We start from the raw sequence: 18,043 nt of genomic DNA on the forward strand, positions 1-18,043 counted from the left end.
CAGAGTTTATGATGATTTGAAGTGCCTTCTGGATTATCTGTAAGTCAGCATAGTGAATTGTCTGATTATATCTGTATATTATTAATAGTGTCAGTTAGAAATGACTGGAATATATATCTTGACTGGATTCATTCCCATATTTACTGTTATTGTTACTTCCAAACTGCAATAATGAACAGTGTTTATGACATATCGTCATGAACCATACATGCTAGAGTGTGAGACATTTAGCAGGAGCCCTGATCTTTGTAAATCCTTCTGATGTCCAAACAAGAAGTCATAATTGGTGCTAAATCATCAGAAGAACCAGGGCAAATGGAGGTTGTTTCTCTTAAACAATTTACTGGAATTTATTAACTCTTTTAGCAAATATTTCCTAAATTTTAGTAATATATTCTGTATAATTGGTTTTGTTAATCACTTGTGTTAATTGACTGTCAAAAGCCTATAAAATAGAATATATCTAAATAAGGACTTGCAGCAGGCTAGGCATGGTGAGACTGCCAGCTTTCCCCCCCCCCCCCCCCCCACAATTAACCTTGGATCTTTAACTCAGGATGATGGCCCAGATATTTTTATTTCTAACAGCTGGAAAGCTAAAATATTATAGTTTGATAAGGAGATTTTGGAATTCTTGAAAATGGAAGTGGAGCATTTGTGGGAGAAAATAAGATCAATGGTATAATCTTATCTTTGCATATGACTGAGGTAGGTGGAAGAATTGGTCAAAGTGAGTCCTTTGAAGAATTGATTGGTTAGGGTAAGATGCATCTCCTAAAATGAGGGCACAAATTGGCAAGAGAGAAAACAAGTAAGATCCAAGGAAGAGTGGCCTGGAGGAATACAGACCAGTTACCAGGATTTTAATTGGTTGTAGATATGGATTGAAGGAACCTCAAGGGAGGAGAGTTTAATGTGTATAGGAAATAGGAGAAACTGGAAGTGGAAATGGGCTTCAAGGAATATTCCAACTTCTTGAAGGGTGACCTGAGAATGTAGAGGTGTACCCCTGGGGTTCAGGAAGGATACCTTTCACAAGAATGCAAGACTCCAAAACTTAGCTTAAAAGTACAGAGAGAGATTTATTAGTAATGTTAACTTTTTTGGCCAGCAAGACAGCATGAGTGGAAGAACCTGGGAGGTTGCTCCCAGAATGCCTCCATTCTGGGGTTTTATATTCTTCTACAGCAGTGAGGACTTGACTCTGGAGCAAGGGATTGGGTTGGGGTTAGCCCGAGGGCATGGGGTGGTTCTCAAGATTTGGAGGATGAATGAATGAGGCATCTCTTTGTCCATCTCAATTCAATGGAGCCATCAAAGGAGGGCAATCTCCAAGGTCAGGTGTTTGGGGCTGGGAATCAGGAGGGCCTAAGGGAGCAGAGGAATTTCCCTGATAACAGATTGCCTTTGCCCGAGTTTCTGGGGGGTGCAATGCCCAAGCCAAAAGGGTTGAGACTTTGAGGTGGGAAAATGCAAATAAAGAGTCAGGTGGGATAGTGAGGAATGCGACTTGAATGATGGTCTACAGAGATTCAGCCTCCCAGACCACAACCTATCCATTGGGAGATAGAAAAGGGGCAGGGTTAGGGGAAATCTGGAGTTCCCTTTTAGACAGGTTTTGGATGTCTCCAGGGCGTCCATTGGGAATGGCCAACTGGCATACTGGCCTGGAGGAAGGACTGCAACTCCGAGGAGATACGGAGACAACCTATACCCAAGTCATATAGAGAGGAGTCATCTGCCTAGAAATGGGAGTCCAAACCAGCGGAGCTGATAGATTAGCCCAGAGACTAGAGAGGGAGAAGAAAATAAAAAGGACTTCTTGTTAGGCCGATGCAGCGTTGGAGAAGACAGTAAAAGCGGTAGTCGTCAAAGAAATGATGGTTAACTCGTGGCGTTATTTACTGCTCAAATGCTTTCAGGATCCGATTGTTCTGTTAGAAATAAAACTCACCCCCCCCTCCCCCCCCGCTTGAAGCGAACGGGTGAGATTCCAAAATTGTGGCGGAGAGGAGAGGAGAGGGAGCGCACGGCCAGGTGGAAAGAAAAGAATGTTTTCGTGAGCATTTCCGAATGCAGTCGTTGGAAGGGTCTATTTTAATGGCAATACCTGGTAGCTCAGAAGACCTGCTTCGGGAATGAGCTCTCTTACCGATGAAAATCCTCTAAGAACGAAGTCTAAATTGAGTGGAACAGAGCAGATCTGCCGGCTGTCCAGCCACCGAGGTTCGGCGTTCTGCTGGTGCACGTCTTAAATCTTCCCCAGTCCGTAACCGAAATTACCTTTGTATTCTGATTTGGTGGGGATTCCTATGCAAACGAAACCAAACAATGGAGCCCTGCATCGGCTTCTTTTTAGTTTTGAATTTGGATTTAAAGAGAAAACAGTCAATTGCCCTTGGATTTTAGGAAAACCTCCCTTTATAATTCCTCCACCTCCCTAAAGAAATGTAAAGCCCTGGAGCATGAATGACATTCCTCCAGTTCTCCGCAGCGATATCACTCCTCCCCCATCTCTTCCAGTTTCCCTCTAATTCCTTCGGCCACTCCCTCCTCCCACCAGGTAGCAAGGGCATGGAAGGGAAAAAAAAAATCCTGCTGCTTTCTCTCTGCGGCTGCGCAGCTCAACCCAGGCCAGACTGGCGAGGCTGTTGGCTTCCGACGATCTCCCTGTCGCATTTCGGTGGGCTGAATGCGCCTGCGCTCTAAGAGACTGGCGACTGGGGAGGGAGGGGGGAGGGGGGCTGTGTGTGGGAAGTAGGAGGTGGGGGAGGGGAAGGCTGGGTGTCTGGCTTTGGTTTTTGGGAAAGGGAGGAGGGGCCGTGGGTATGGGTGAGCGTGTTTTGAACAGCTCGATGCGGGCGGCTCACTATTTGGCAGGAAGGTGAGGCCTCTATCCTGGCAGGGACGCCAGAGCGGAGAGTAAGACACGGAAGGAGGGGAGGAGGAGGAGGAGGAGGAGGAGGAGGAGGAGGAGGAGGAGGGGGGTGGGTGGGGTGGGGATCCAAATGTGGCAGAGAAGCCGCCGTGGAGACGGAGGCGGAGGGGGGGCGAGAAGCGAGCTGGAGCCACCACCACCATCGCCGCCGCCGCGGACAGGCAGCAGCAGTAGCAGCAGGAGCAGCAGGAGCAGGAGCAGCTAAGAGGCCGAGTTGGGAAGTTTGAGCCCCGGGAGCAGGGGTGGGTGAGGGCAGCGGCGGCGGCGTCCGGGGGCACAGGCGGGTAGCCCCTCCAAACCGCCCCTGGGCAGCCCCGGGGGGGCACTTTGGAGCTGCAGCCGCTCCTAGCCTGGCTCTTCCCGCACCGAGGACGGAGACCCGACCCGGGGGACACGCTCCTCCAGCCCGCACCAGCCCAGGTAAGAAAGGAGGCGGCCTCGGGGGAGGGCGGGAGCCAGCCTGGGTGGGGACCTTGGCAGCCCTGGGGGCTGCTCCTCTGTAGCCTGGGGAACAGTTCCGGAGGGAGCGGCGGTGGCGGCGCATTGTTGTTTCGCCTCCTGCGCCCGGAGGGAGGCGCTGTCCTGCCTCCTGTACCCCCCCTCCCCCGGCTTGGGGGCCTAGCTGCCCCGCCGCCTCCTCTGTTCTCCCGCACTGCGATCCTAGGAACTCCCTCCCCCTCCCCCCCGCCCCCATGTCCGGGTCTCGGTTCTTTGTCCCACACTCTCCGCCCCGAGCCTTCTCCGCTTCCCTCCCCCTTACCTGCATCCCGCCAGCTCCCCCTTGTGGTGATGCTCTAGCTCCCCTGATTTTAGGCCCCAGCGAGCCCTGCGGGGGTGGGGTGCGGAATTGGTTCGGGGTGGTGGAGTGTGTGTGTAAAGCGATTGTTTGTTGTCTTCTTTCCCCAGAAAGTCGGAGTTGGGGGACAGGAAGGGTGGGCTTTTTTAAAGTATGTGGGGGGGGCCGGAGGGTCTGACCGAATGGGGCTGCATTGCAGCAGGGGCGGGGTGTTCTGCGTTGTGGAGCTGTGGCGTCGGTGCTAGGGAGAGCTCGAGACTGGAGAGGGAGGTGGTGTTGACGCCGCTCTCCACTCCGGAGTGTCCGCGCACACACACACTCACTCTCTTTGCGGGGCTTAAAGTTGCCGGAGCTAAAGGGAGGGAGTGTGTGTGCGCGCAGGCAGGCATTGCTGAGTTCCTTTGTCTGCTGCTGCTGCTGTGCTTCTCTGCTGTCCCCTTCTTCCTTCTCCCTCAGGTCCGCACCCCTCAGCCCCTCCCCCACCCCTCAGCCCATCTCTTCTCTCCCCGCCCCCCCGCCGGCCCCCATCTCTCCCCTTCCTGAACCGAGACTCGAAAGCGCTATTGCAGCGGCAGCTTTGTAAATACTGGGCCGACACGCGCGCGCACACACACACACACACACAACATGGCTGACTCGGTTCCCTCGACTCCGCCAGCCTCGACGCCTCCCTCTGTCTGAGCTTCTTAGGCTCCATTCGCTCCTGCTTTTGTTTCCTTTTCCTACTTCCTTTCGTCTAGCATCTCCTCCCCTCCCCCTCCCCCTCTCCCTCTCCTCCCCTTTCCAGGAGGAAGGAGATTCGCCCTCTTTATTGCGTGCATGGCGGGATTTCAAGGGTAAGGTCCGTGCTTGGGAGCCTCGCTTGTGCTCGTTTGCAACCCCACAAAATCCACGGGGAAAGGGAGGCGTGGGATGCTGTGCCGGCCCGGAGGCCGCGGGGCCCTGGGCCCAGCCCGGAGACCAGGGGAGGTTGCTGTCTGCGTATTTTCGGCTGGGGGAGGAGCGGGTGGAGAATGATGCACCAGAATTGTTGGCCAAGCCGAAATCTCCTACTCTTGCAAAACACCGCGGGGCCATCTTTCTTTTCAGGCTGCGACTCATTCATTGCGAGCTATCCGTTAGCAAACAGCTCTCCCTGCCCTCCGGGGTGCGGCGGCTCTTGCAGCCAGCCTGCTTTGCCCTCCCCAATGCTCGGGCTTCCCGTTAAAGGGACTGTCAGGACCGAGTAGCCGGGTTCGGTCTCAGTCTTGCCGGGTGGGTTTGGGGGACGGATCTGCCCCAGGGATTGGGAGCACTTCACACCCGAGGCGCATTTTACCAGCTAGTTGGTCAGATTTGGGGGCCTCCACCCCGGCGAGCTTCTTGAGTGGCACTGGCAAAGGCATGTTTTCGGTGGCTTCCAATAGAAAGCCTCGCCTGGGTCTCCTGCTCTAGGAATGTTGGGCATTCACAGCACCCTCTCCTGGCTTCACCAAGACCTCAGCACCCTTTGGTGCCACCTTCATGGGCCAGCCGGGTTCTCTTTTTGTGCGCACTCAGAGGACCTGAAACGACCTTGAGCCTGATTTGCAAAAGAAATGTGAGTTTTAAGGGCGCCCGGAGGAAAGCCTTGGTGACCTGTTAGCTACCTCAGGTCTGCCGACTTGTCCTTCTTGTGAGAAGACACGACAGGTCTGGAGGATCCGTTCCCCTTGCAGTTCTGTGCTTCGTTTGGAGGGAGAATTGCTTGGGATGGCCGTAGAGGCCAGGCTCGAGCCCAAGTTTTCCCGACTCCGAGCCCGGCTGTGGGTCCATTACGTCGTTACCTCTACCTATGGCCACTGGCCATTTAATCTTATAAATAATAGAGTACCTTAAAGTGAATGATAACGCTAGCCACAGATGCTATCCAGAGTGCTTTAAGGGTTCGAGTGAGGCGATGGACAACGCCATTAGAAGCTGCCACGCCAGAAGGTGGTCTTATTGCATTGTGTGGTAGCATGTGAGGTATGAAGGAAAACATGAAATACTGTGTAACTTTTTTTTCTAGAAGAAGCTAAGCCCTCACTATGGGGAGATGGGCAGCGCTGTCATTGGTTTTTACAAAGCTTCTGCTCTTGGGTAAACACTGATGGAGGCTTTGGGGGTAACATTTAGATACAGTGTTTATAAGTACCTCTTTAAAGGTTGTAGATGGCTTTAAGAATCATAAAATACTTAGCTTTCAGGGCATATTAAATAATGGACAACAATAGTCATTCATGGCAGAGTTTTCCTTACCCCATATGGTGATAATTTTATCCTAATATAATGTGTTAGGAATGAAATTCATGAATAATTATTTAGGTCTTTAAACTTAAGTTTTTTATTTTTGTTTCTTAGTATTCTTTCTTGACAAGAGTAATGGCTAAAAAGAAACATGTAAATACACCTAAACTGCTATGGAAATATGGATAGAGTATACTAGTAGTATTACTGTTACTCATGATTAAATGTCTGGAAGTAGGAGTAGCTGGACAAAATTAGGTAGATGCAACTAAATTATTACCACATTTAACGCTGTTTCTTTTCAACCTTATCGTTCTGCAATTCAGTGAGTTGGTTCACATAATGTTTTTAATACATTCATAACAAATAACAGTACTTTGTGTTCTTGTTTATTAACTATATTTTTTGTTGTCTAAGATATTCCTGTATTTAAAAAAAAATTTGAGAAAGGCTGTACTGTTAGTGTGGTTTGGAAATTAATGGAGATTGCTCCTGATTTGACCCTTTCTCTACTGAAAAGAAATGTTGAAGTTTGGACAGAGTTGATATGATGAGCTCCACAGAAACTGATTTTTTCCTGTCATTTATTACTTTTTCCCATCATTTACTACTCCTCCCCTCCTATTATGTTATAATTTGGTAGCATCCTGATGCCGAAGTGTCTGTCAAAAGTTTGGATAAAAGAATTTTTCCCACAGTGCCAAATTAGGAGCAATCTCTATAAATTTCCACTGAATTTCCCCTGATGTGACCATATAGGATGGTGTTTAGAGCTCTTATACACATTTTAAATTCACTTCTGACAGTTTTTCTCCAGTTACCCTCAGGTAGGAGAGAAGATAAAAATGTTTTGGCTTCCCCCACCTCCAGCTAGAATTCTTTACCTCTCCTGTTAATCTGACAGATCACTGTGCACCAGGGCCTAGAATGCTTCACTATCCAGATCAGAGAGCCAGAGACTATACTTGGAAGGATGAGATCCAGTGTATCATTAGGACCCCCGGGTTCAGTCTCTGTGTAACAAGTAGCCCAGGCTGTGGATGGAACCCTGGTCTCAACTGAATGTTGAATTAGTAACTCAAACTCAACGTGTCTAAAACATTACTTGTATCTCGTGTCTCTTATGCCGTCCCTTTTTACTTCAAGAATATCACCGTCCTTTCAGTTGGTGGTTTGAAGCTTCAGAGCCATGCATAAGCCAGTGAGCTCCCTAAAATGGCCCTCGATCTCCACAGTATCTCCATCTCTTGTTCTTCTATAGCCCTCAGAACCTCTTGCTGGGCCTATTGGAAGAGCCTATTTCTAGTCTTCCTACGGTAAGTCTCTCTTCCAATCTATCCTACATCTAGCGGCCAGTTATTTTCTTAGAGGTCCGACCCGGCTATCCCCATTCAAAAAACAATAATGTTTCCCTGCTTCTTATCTAAAATTAAAAACCAACCAACCAACCAACCCCCAAACACCTCATCTGTTTGGCCTTTCACTGGTAGGCCACTTCTTATCTTCTAGTCCTAGCTAAGTAAAAATCACAGCAGTCATGAGGGAACCCGGCATAGCCATGATTGATAGAATCCAGGTGCTTTTCTTATCTCGTGTGTTTTATTGTGGGCCTCTCATTTTTGAAATGCTTTTCCCTCCCTCTTTGGAAATCTTAAGTTTAAGGTGCCACCTTTTACATAACTCCTTCCCTGATCTTCAAGGAACTGTGCCCTCCTTCCCCAAAGCGCCCCTGGGTGTACAGTCACGTTTGCATCTTTTTGAACATGGCGCCCGTATGAGAATGTAAGCTCACTGAGAACAGACTACTGTTTTGCCTTTGTCTTTGATGGCACGTAGTAAATGTTTCACAAATGCTTGTCAGTTGTTTGCCAGAGTAAGTTCCCATCCCTGTGGCCATTTTTCTAAGGGTTACCTCTGAGTTGGCTCTCCTTTCCCAAAGGAAACTGTCATACTGAAATGTGATTATGTTTCCATCTAATGGAAAGAACTGGACTTGGATCCGACCTAATCGATTCTTACCTTCTGTCTAGTCCGGGGTACTTGGAAATGTTTAGTAAGTGCTTATTGAATTGAATAGATTCTCGGGTAGGTTCTAATCCTGACACTGCCAGTGTCTTACTACTTACAACCTACTAGTTGTAAGACTGTGGTCAAGTCATATGACAGAAGAGAGAACTGAAGTTGAGAATAATCAGTGAAGCTCAGATGAAATAATATTTGTAAATTTTTTGACAAGTCCATAAAGTGTTATAGAAATATAAGCTATATACTATTACTTTATTTTTTCTCCCATTGTGTCATCCCATTCAGTAAACTCCAGTGATTGCCTTTCACCTCCAGGGTCAAATATATGCAATTGTATTTGGTAGCCAAACCCGGCCCCCTCCTACTTTTCCAGGGTTCCTGTACTTGACTTCTCTTCACATAGTATCATCTAGTGATGCTTGTTCATTGCTGGAACTCTCACGAGATATTCTATCTCCTGACTTAAGACATTTTCATTGGTTGCATTTCATGTGAGAATATTCTCCAATCCCTAATGTTTTTTTAGGTGAAGCCTTTCCTCATCCTTCTTAATGCTCGTGCCTTTCTTCTATCAATTGCCTCCTGTTTTTATCTTGTTTGTACATAATTATTTTTATGTTATCTGAATGGAAAGCAGGCACAGTGCTTGGCACATAGTAGGTGCTTGATAAATGCTTGTTAACTAAAGGGGTGGTGAGAGGACAGGTTTTCTAATTCCCTGCAGGCGAACTTGTAAAAATTATTCATAAGCTCATGATTTAGATATTCCACTAGAGAAACTATACCAAGAAGGTTATTGATGGCTAGAACAGACTGATAGGAGGTAATGATTATAAGAAGATACACGTGTTTCTATAATTTCATTATTTTTGGTAATAAAAAGGAGGAAACAAAGTCATACCATTGATTGAGGAATGGCAGAACATAGTATGGTATGAAAATAATGTAATACCACTAGAGTGTAAGGAAAGATGAATGTGAAGTATTCAAAGAATCATGGGATTTTAAGATGTAAGTTTAGATAGGTCTGGAAGAGACCTTAGAAATCATCTTAGTCCAACCTCATTATTTGACATAAAAAATGAAATTTAGAGAGAAGGGATTTGCTCATCATTTTTATTAGTATTTGCTTGATCTGGAACTTGAATCTAAGTTCTCTGACTCCCAGGCCAAATGATATTTCCCCGGCATTGGCTATCTGCCTATTTATATGAAGTGAGGCAAAGTGGGAGAAAAAACCAAAAAGAAAACCAGAACCAAAAGAACAATGTCCAATGATTACAACAGTATAGATAAGTCATTACACAGAGGAAGAAGATATATATCATTAAATACAATGATCAGTGTAGAGTACTGACACATCAAAATTAAAGGACATACCCTTGAGGCTGTGGAAAAATACTTTCTGTACTTGATGTAACCGTTCTGTAAGTCAATTTAGAATTTACAGATTTATACTCCAATTAGGTGAAAATAGTTATTGTATCACTTTTTGTGGTTATAAAAAAAATTGGAAGCAAATGGACACCAATAGTTTGAGAATGTTTGGATGATTTAAAGTTTGAGAGTAATATTTTACAGGGATTCCGAGAAACTGGATTCTTCTTACAAGTAGACACAGTGAAGCAAGGGAGAATGCATTGGTCAAGTGCCTACTATGTGCTAGGCTAAGTGCTTTATAAATATTATTTTATCCTCACCCTGGAAGTAGCAGGTTCTTTTATTATCTTGATTTTACAGTTGAGGGAAACTAATGAAGACTGGGTAAGTGACGACCATGAGGTGGTACAGAGACTGGCTTTGAATTCAAGTGTTCCTCTTTCCAGGTCCAGCCATCTATGTGGTGTGCCACCTAGTTGCCTAAGCAGAATAATAATATGTATAATTATAATGTAAACGAAAACACATTAAAAGGCAACCTAACTCGGGGGTTCTTGGCCCCAGAGAGCAGAGGTTGAAGCTTATATTTACTTTCAGATCTAGTCCTTTTTTTGGTCAGTTTTTCCTTTCATTGTTAAAAGGGCTAGTTCAAGTGGGTGTATGTGGGAGGTTGTAAAGGGAGTTGTAAACTTTACAAAATAAAAAGCACATAATTTCTCTCAACAATGAACTTTTTTCCAATAATGCATTTTATAAGTTCAATTAAATGTTGTGAAGCATCTATGTCCAAAGATCTATCAGTGTACAAGAAAAAGATCATTATACTTTGGATCCATGACATCATGAATGTAGATTATTCCTTGACAGATGCAGATTCGAACTCTCCTATTCTTTTTCATCTTGTGTCATCCTTTTTTTGTCTTTATGTAAATCTGCAGTAGAGGATCTAACCAATATGATGGAGACTTTTTCTCTGCCTTTTTTTTTAAAACATCTTGGGGTTATCATTGTAGTATTTGTGTTTTCTATTGTCTGTCATTTTTGTTGCATGACCAGACTACCTCTTTTTCTAGTTATAAATCTCAGCAATGTCTTTGTGTGTCACTTTTATTTTTTTTACAATGAGTCATAATTGGAAATATGCTGTACCTTCCGTTTGTCCACAGATGATCTTTCTATTCCTCCTTGGACCATTTTTAATTTTTCAAGTCTTCACAAAATGTATTTATAAATAAGAGTACAATATACATCTACCAAAATATAATACTACGTCTTTATGTTTGCAAAGTACTTTAGAATAGCACTGTTGTTTATTTTTTATTAAAGTGCCTTATTTTCCTATTCTACCTCTAAATAAAACTTGGTTTAGAGTCTAACCCTAAAGTCTAAACTTTAGACAGTATCTAATAGACCAAATTTGAATAAATGTAAATGGAAGATTGATATGTATTGTTGCAATCATGTACAACTTGTTTCTTTTTATGGAATAGAAAATTAGTGCTTTCTAGAATACTTCTTTGTACTCTCAAAACTTTTTAGTTTCAAAAATGACTCCCTGGAATTTTATTTCTGTTGGAAATACCTAAGAGCTGCTTTGGAAATGGAAGTAGAATTTTAAAACAAAGTTGATAATTTTCTTAAGCTTTATGAATTGCATTGTTATTAGCATTGATTTTTATAGTTCAGTAGTGGACAAATGGCTGTTTGTTGCTCTTTAAAAGCAGGTTTTGAAGCTAACAGTAACTCACATTTAAAAATTGATCCTTTTTATTACCATGTATATCCTTTCTCTATTTTCTACCCAGTAGCTCTTTCCTTGTAAGAAAGATGAGAAAACAAGCAGTTCCAAAATTGTTTTAATTGTGGTTTTGACTTGGGTCAGAGCTTGTTCATACTAATTAAAAGAGCATTCAATTTTGTTGTCCTTTCTTTTTGAATTATTTTGGACATTAAAATATGTTGTTTTCATGTATTAGTTGATAGAAATGTCTCTGAATTCTTATGGCCATCATTTTTTATCTGTGTAGTTATCTCTAGTTGGAGTGTGGAGAGGGCTTGCCAAGCCCTTTTCAGGATTGCCCTTTGGTGTCACCTGCGGCTCCAAGAAGCTGTTGTGTGTTACAAGGGCCGTACCCCAGTAGAACTGTCTGGAAGTAAACCAGGTTGAAGGTAGCTGACAGAGCTTAAGCCTGTTGGCGATCAAGGGCGATGTCTGCGCAATGCATGTGAAGACTTTTCCTGGCAGAATCGGACAGTGATGATGCTGAGAACAATTTGTTCCAGTGGTCCTAAAGGTGCCTGAAACAAGTGTTGTGAAGAACTTAGAGGCTGGCAAAACACTGAAGACCCCAAAGTCATCTGCTGTATCCTGGGCTGTTGCAAGCCCAAAGGTAGAAGACTTAAAGGCAAAAAGTTACTGGCTTGACCCAAAACCTAGATTATCCTTTTAAGGCATCTAGATCAATGATCGTCCTAAAATATGCCACGAAGAAGTGACTGTCTACTCTGTCCTTTTCTTGACCTTTTTCTTTTCCATAGAGAAGTTAGTACCCTGGTCAGCTTTACCAGCACACCTGAGCCTGGGTTTCTATGATCCGCTGTTCTTTCTGAATCTGGAGTGAGGAGAGATGAGAGGCAGGGAGATCCATCAGCGGACTATTGTAGTAGTCCAGGGGGAGGGGGATGGAGGACTCTGGGCCTTCAGATCAGAGGAGGGGAGGGGACTAAAGGTGACAGAACTTGACAACTACTTGGATATGGGTATGTGAGAAAGGGTGAGGAATGAGGATGACATCTAAGTTTCGAGCCGGGCTGAATAGCATCTCTGGTGAGAAGGTTTGCCCAGCCCTTTCTTAAACTTTAAAAGGCTTTAAAACCATATTGGTGAACTAGAGGGATGTGATAATGGTACCTTCAACAGTTTGTGAGGAAAATTATAGGTTCCTTTTGGAGAATGTTGTGTATAAGATGTTTATGGGACTTCCAGATTGAAATGTCCAAGTTACAGATGCGAGGACTATATTGTATGTCAGTAGACAGTTTAGGCCTAGACTGAGCTGAGATAACTGATAAGAGTACCCAAGTGAAATAGTATAAAGAGAGAACAGAAGTGGACCAAGCACAGAACCCCATGGGACACCTGTGTGTGGATGAAGATCAAGCAAAGGAGGCTGAAGAGCAGGCAGGAGGAAGAACCCTGAGGGAACAGAGAAAAGAGAACATAAGGAGAATAGAGTAATCTCCAGTGTTAAAGGCTACAGAAAAGTCAAGAAGAATGAGGACTGAGGAAAATGCCTTTTCAGGCGAGCAAGAGATTATTTGGTAACAGAAATAATGTGTGATCATCAGTTGGGAATGAATGAACTATTATTACCAGCAACGTAAGGATCCAGGATAACTTCAAGGGTCTTGGGATGAAAAAGGCTATCACTGCCAAAGAAGAAATTGATGGAATCTGAATGTGGATTGAAGCATTCTGTTCTTCACTTTATTTCTTCCATGAATTTTTCTCTAATGTAAGTGAAGTCTTCTTTTACAACATCATGAGCATAGAAACAGATACCATAGAAAAAAATATGTACAACCTATATCATAATCTTGGGGAAAAGGGACGTGTGAGCAAGGAGGGAGAGAATCGCTAGCAACATGTCCAAAAAATGACCATTAAGTTTGTATCAGTGTATAACAAAATAAAATCAAATTTAACAACCAAACAAAAAAAAAACTGAAACTTTGGAAATAGCAATTTTGGCTGATAGATGAAGTCAGAAGCCATGAGTGAGTGAAAGATCCTGTTTCAGGTACTTTTTATTTTACATGAATGGAAGGAAAAATTGGATGGATCAAGTGAGGTTATTTTGTTTTGTTTTTTTTAATGAGGAAAACATGGGATGTTTTCCAGGCAGTAGGGAAGCAACCTGCAGGCAGGGAGAGATTTAAGATTGGTAAAAGAGTGACCATAATGGTGGAATCATTTTTCTAGACACTGGCTGGAGAGGAAAGTAACTAGAAGAATGATTTTGATTTTTTTGAACCAGATGATTGGGAGGATAATAGTGCTCTCAATAGAAAGAAGGAAGTTTTGGAAGGATACATGATTTTGGGATAAAGAATGGACTTATTTGAGCATATTGAGTTTTTTTATGTCTACAAGACGTCCAAGTAACATGATCTTGCATGCAGTTGATAATTGGGGCTGGAATTCAAAGGAAAAATTAGGCTGAGATACATAGATTTGGGAATGGTTTACAGAGTCTAATTGAGCCCACGGGAGCTGATGACATGAACAAGAGGGAGACTGTCAAGAGAATCGGACTCAAGACAGGGTCTGCCAGAGAGACACGGTGAGCAACTACCCAAGACCGAAGGGCCTGAGGAAGGGCAGGAAAGAGCGAGCGTTCAAGGGTGTTTTTAAGGAGAAACACTGGCGCTGTGGCTGGTGTCCGAAGTCAAATGGCAGATCGGGACCAGGCGTGTAGAAACGTCTGTCTAGGAGGTCGGCCATCGAAGTAAGAAGAGGGAGCAGCAGCCGGCGAAGCTTCCTCCTCCACATCCCCTGAGCCACAAGTTGCTGGATGGGTGATGCGCATGCGCTCCAGTCTGCGACATTCTTCAGCATTTCTCATGGGTGGTCTGGTACCTCGCTTTAGGCTCTCTGGGTGGCTTTTTAGCCTCGCCCTTCACAGTCCTTGGAACAGAATCCAGAGAAAGGGGGGACCGTTTGGCTTGGCCAAGTTAACGCCAGCCAAATCTGGCGGTATCAGAGGGCCTAGATGGGCCGGGCATTGGAAGACAGTTCCGATGTGGCCTCAGACGCTCGCTGATGGGGGCCCCGGGCCAGCCACTGACCAAGGGATCCGCGACACGCCGGAGAAGGAAGGCGGAGCAGGCCAGAATCCTGGCCAAGAAAGTCCTTGGCTCGCTGAGGCTCCTGGCTCGGGGGCAACGTGCCGCCGTCCGGTTCCTGTGGTGGCTCTTTCCGTTTGCCGGGTGGTTGGGAGAGCGTCTGTTTGTTACGAGGATGAGTTGGGGCTCGCTTCCACTTCTCCAGCGTCCCCGGCCTCACAGACGTGCAGCGCGGTACATGCTGCTGAATCGAGGACAGCAGCGGGCAAGAGTCCAAACGGGCCGGTTCTTGGATCCTCTTAGCACAGACCGGCGTCTCACCAGTGCACACGGCGCGTCTCAGACTTCATAGGGGAGCGACTTTCCTAGAGCAGCGAGTGAGAAGCGAAGTTACTGACTCCGTAGCATGTGTCCGATGTGGGACTAGGCCTTCTAGCCTGAGTCCTTCTTTGTGTGTGAGTGTGTGTGAATGTGCGTGTGAGTGTTGTGTGTGTGTGTGGTGTGTGTGAGTGTGTTGTATGTGAGTGTGTGTGAGTGTTGTGTGTGTGAGTGTGTGTTTGTGTGAGTGTGTTGTGTGTGAGTGAGTGTGAGTGTTGTGTGTGAGTGTTGTGTGTGAGTGAGCGTGTGTTTGTGTGAGTGTACATGTGAGTGAGTGAGTGTGTGAGTGTGGTGTGTGTGAGTGTGCGTGTGAGTGAGTGTGTTGTGTGCGTGTGAGTGTGAGATCACATTTGTATTTATGCACACAATATTTCCTTCCAAGTACTACTTCAGACCATGCCACTGTCAGAGGGTTCTGGATGCCCCCAAAGGCACTAAAATGGGTGTTACCTTTTTACTCATCACTACCTGAAGGTAGGTTTTCAAATGTACTCATGGGGGACAGCGAGGTGGCTCAGTGGATAGCGCTCCAGGCCTGTAGTTGGGAGGACTTGGGCTCAAATCTGGACTCGGATATTGTGGCCCTGGGTAAGAACTTAACCCTATGTTAGATTTAAAAGTCATAACTCCAGGTTCTTTATGAATGATCACTTGACATTAAACAAATAGATTCTTGTCTGACCCCATGTTGATCCTCCTGCACAATTCTCTGTCCGCACTCTAGTGCCACGTTCAGGGAAGTAGAGAGGGGGCCAAGTCTCCTTTCTGACTCTTGCACGGCTCCCTGTGCACTAGCTCGCGCCAGCATGCAAACTGGGATGAACAGGGTCAGCGATCCAGGAGGGGGAGGGGATGAAACTCCCTCTACACACCTTGTCTACCTTTTACTGCTCTTCTTCCTTGGAACCAGTACTTGGTATATAGACTGATGAAAAAGTCGAGATGAAAACAAAGTACTCATATGTATGGAAATGTTTCTGATAATTCTCATTGTTATAACAGAGCTGGAAGCCAGAGGGATGTTCATCAATTGGGGAAAGCCTGAAGAAATTATATAAGGAATATAATGGAACGACACGAGATGGTTTTAGAGAACCTGAAGGCTTGTGTGAACTCATGTGTGTTTGAAAGACTTAGCGGACCAACAATTCTTTTAGAAAATTTAAATCAACTTTTTTTCCCTAATTACATTTTAAAAGTTTCCAACATTTTTCAAAGAATATTAAGTCTTGAATTCTCTCCCTTCTCTCCCCTTGAAATGCTAAGCATTCAATCTCTCAGAGATTTTATTTGTGCAGTCATATAAAATATATTTTTCTATATGAATCCTTTTGTGGAAGGAAACTCAAATAGAAAAAAAAATTAAGAAAGTGAAAAAAATTTGCTTTGTTCTGAATTTAGACTCGGGTTTTTTTCTTTTAGCATTGTTTTAGATCATTCTATTGCTGAGAATAGCTGTCATTTGCAAGTGTTCATTGTAAAATATTCTTATCACTGTACTATGTTCTTCTGGTTCTGCTTATTTCACTCTGCATTAATTTGTGTCTTTCGAGGTTCTCCTGCTTGTCATGTCTTACTTTACAATAGTATTCCATTACAATCATATACTATATACCCAGCCATTCCCCAAGTGAAAGGTATCCCCTCACTTTCCAAATATTTGTCCACCTAAAAAGACCTGCTTTAAATATTTATATCTATCTCTCTATCTTTCTATCTATCTATATATCTTTCCTTTTTTTTTTGTCTTTGGGATACAAACCTAATAACAATATTGCTGAGTCAAAGTATGTACTGGTTGATAGCCCTTTGGGGCTTAGCTCCAAGTTGCTCTTCTGAATGATTGAATCATTTCATAATTCCCCAGCTTTCTCACATTCTCAAGATTTCTCATTTTCCTTTTATGTCATAATAGCTAAATTTTTATATATCGTCCCATATATTCAACTCACTCTTGCCCTCTGTAGACTTCTACTTTCCTAATAATGACAAAGTTCTCTGGCATTGCAAGAATCACTTCCCCGTGTAGGGATGTACACAATTTAACCTTATTGAATGTCTTTTGATTCTCTTTCTTCTTTACCTTTTTATGATTCACTTGAGTCTTACGTTTGAGAGTTAAATTTTCCTATTTTTTTCTCCAAATTTTCTATTCAGATCTCGTCTTTTCATTAGGAATGTTTGAAAGTCCTCTATTTCTTTTTTTTTAAATTATATAGTATTTTATTTGATCATTTCCATGCATTATTCATTAAAGACAAAGATCATTTTCTTTTCCTCCCTCCCCACCCCCTGTAGCTGACGCGTGATTCCACTGGGTATCACATGTGTTCTTGATTCGAACCCATTGCCATGTTGTTAATATTTGCATTAGAGTGTTCGTTTAGAGTCTCTCCTCTGTCATATCCCCTCAACCGCTGTAGTCAGGCAGTTGCTTTTCCTCGGTGTTTCTACTCCCACAGTTTGTCCTCTGCTTATGGATAGTATTTTTCTCCTAGATCCCTGCAGATTGTTCAGGGACATTTCATTGACACTAATGGAGAAGTCCATTACATTCGATTATACCACAGTGTATTAGTCTCCGTGTACAATGTTCTCCTGGTTCTGCTCCTCTTGCTCTGCATCACTTCCTGGAGGTTGTTCCAGTCTCCATGGAATTTCTCCACTTTATTATTCCTTTTAGCACAATAGTATTCCATCACCAACAGATACCACAATGCTTTTAGCCATTCCCCATTGAAGGTCATCCCCTCATTTTCCAATTTTTGGCCACCACAAAGAGCACAGCTATGAATATTCTTGTACAAGTCTTTTTCCTTGTGATCTCTTTGGGGTACCAACCTAGCAGTGCTATGGCTGGATCAAAGGGCAAACAGTCTTTTATTGCCCTTTGGGCATAGTTCCAAATTGCCCTCCAGAATGGTTGGATCCGTTCACAACTCCACCAGCAATGCATTAATGTCTGGACTTTGCCACATCCCCTCCAGCATTCATTACTCTCCTTTGCTATCATGTTAGCCAATCTGCTAGGTGTGAGGTGATACCTCAGAGTTGTTTTGATTTGCATCTCTCTGATTATAAGAGATTTAGAACACTTTTTCATGTGCTTATTAATAGTCTTGATTTCTTTATCTGAAAACTGCCTATCCATGTCCCTTACCCATTTATCAATTGGGGAATGGCTTGGATTTTTGTACAATTGATTTAGCTCTTTATAAATTTGAGTAATTAAACCTTTGTCAGAGGTTTCTATGAAGATTTTTTCCCAGTTTGTTGTTTCCCTTCTGATTTTAGTTACATTGGTTTTGTTTGTACAAAAGCTTTTTAATTTGATGTAGTCGAAATTATTTATTTTACATTTTGTGATTCTTTCTATGTCTTGCTTGGTTTTAAAATCTTTCCCTTCCCAAAGGTCTGACATGTATACTATTCTG

At 43.9% G+C, this 18,043-nt stretch overlaps 1 protein-coding gene across 7 annotated transcripts in view; it reads left to right on the forward strand.

The window, feature by feature from the left end:
- Positions 1-1,063: 1,063 nt before the first annotated feature.
- The window catches only part of SPIN1 (spindlin 1), a 109,643-nt gene continuing 92,663 nt past the window's right edge, over positions 1,064-18,043 (forward strand). The window contains exon 1 of one of the 7 annotated variants that reach the window (XM_056804512.1): positions 1,064-2,683. The gene's annotated coding sequence lies outside the window, so the exon portion shown is untranslated. Of the gene's footprint in view, positions 2,684-2,786; positions 2,923-3,223; positions 3,359-4,296; positions 5,314-18,043 lie in introns of those variants that run through there. The other 6 variants (XM_007497818.3, XM_056804510.1, XM_056804509.1 and 3 more) reach the window with 6 other exon arrangements.

Source organism: Monodelphis domestica, chromosome 7 (genome assembly GCF_027887165.1).
Source record: "Monodelphis domestica isolate mMonDom1 chromosome 7, mMonDom1.pri, whole genome shotgun sequence".
NCBI classification, from domain to species: domain Eukaryota; kingdom Metazoa; phylum Chordata; class Mammalia; order Didelphimorphia; family Didelphidae; genus Monodelphis; species Monodelphis domestica.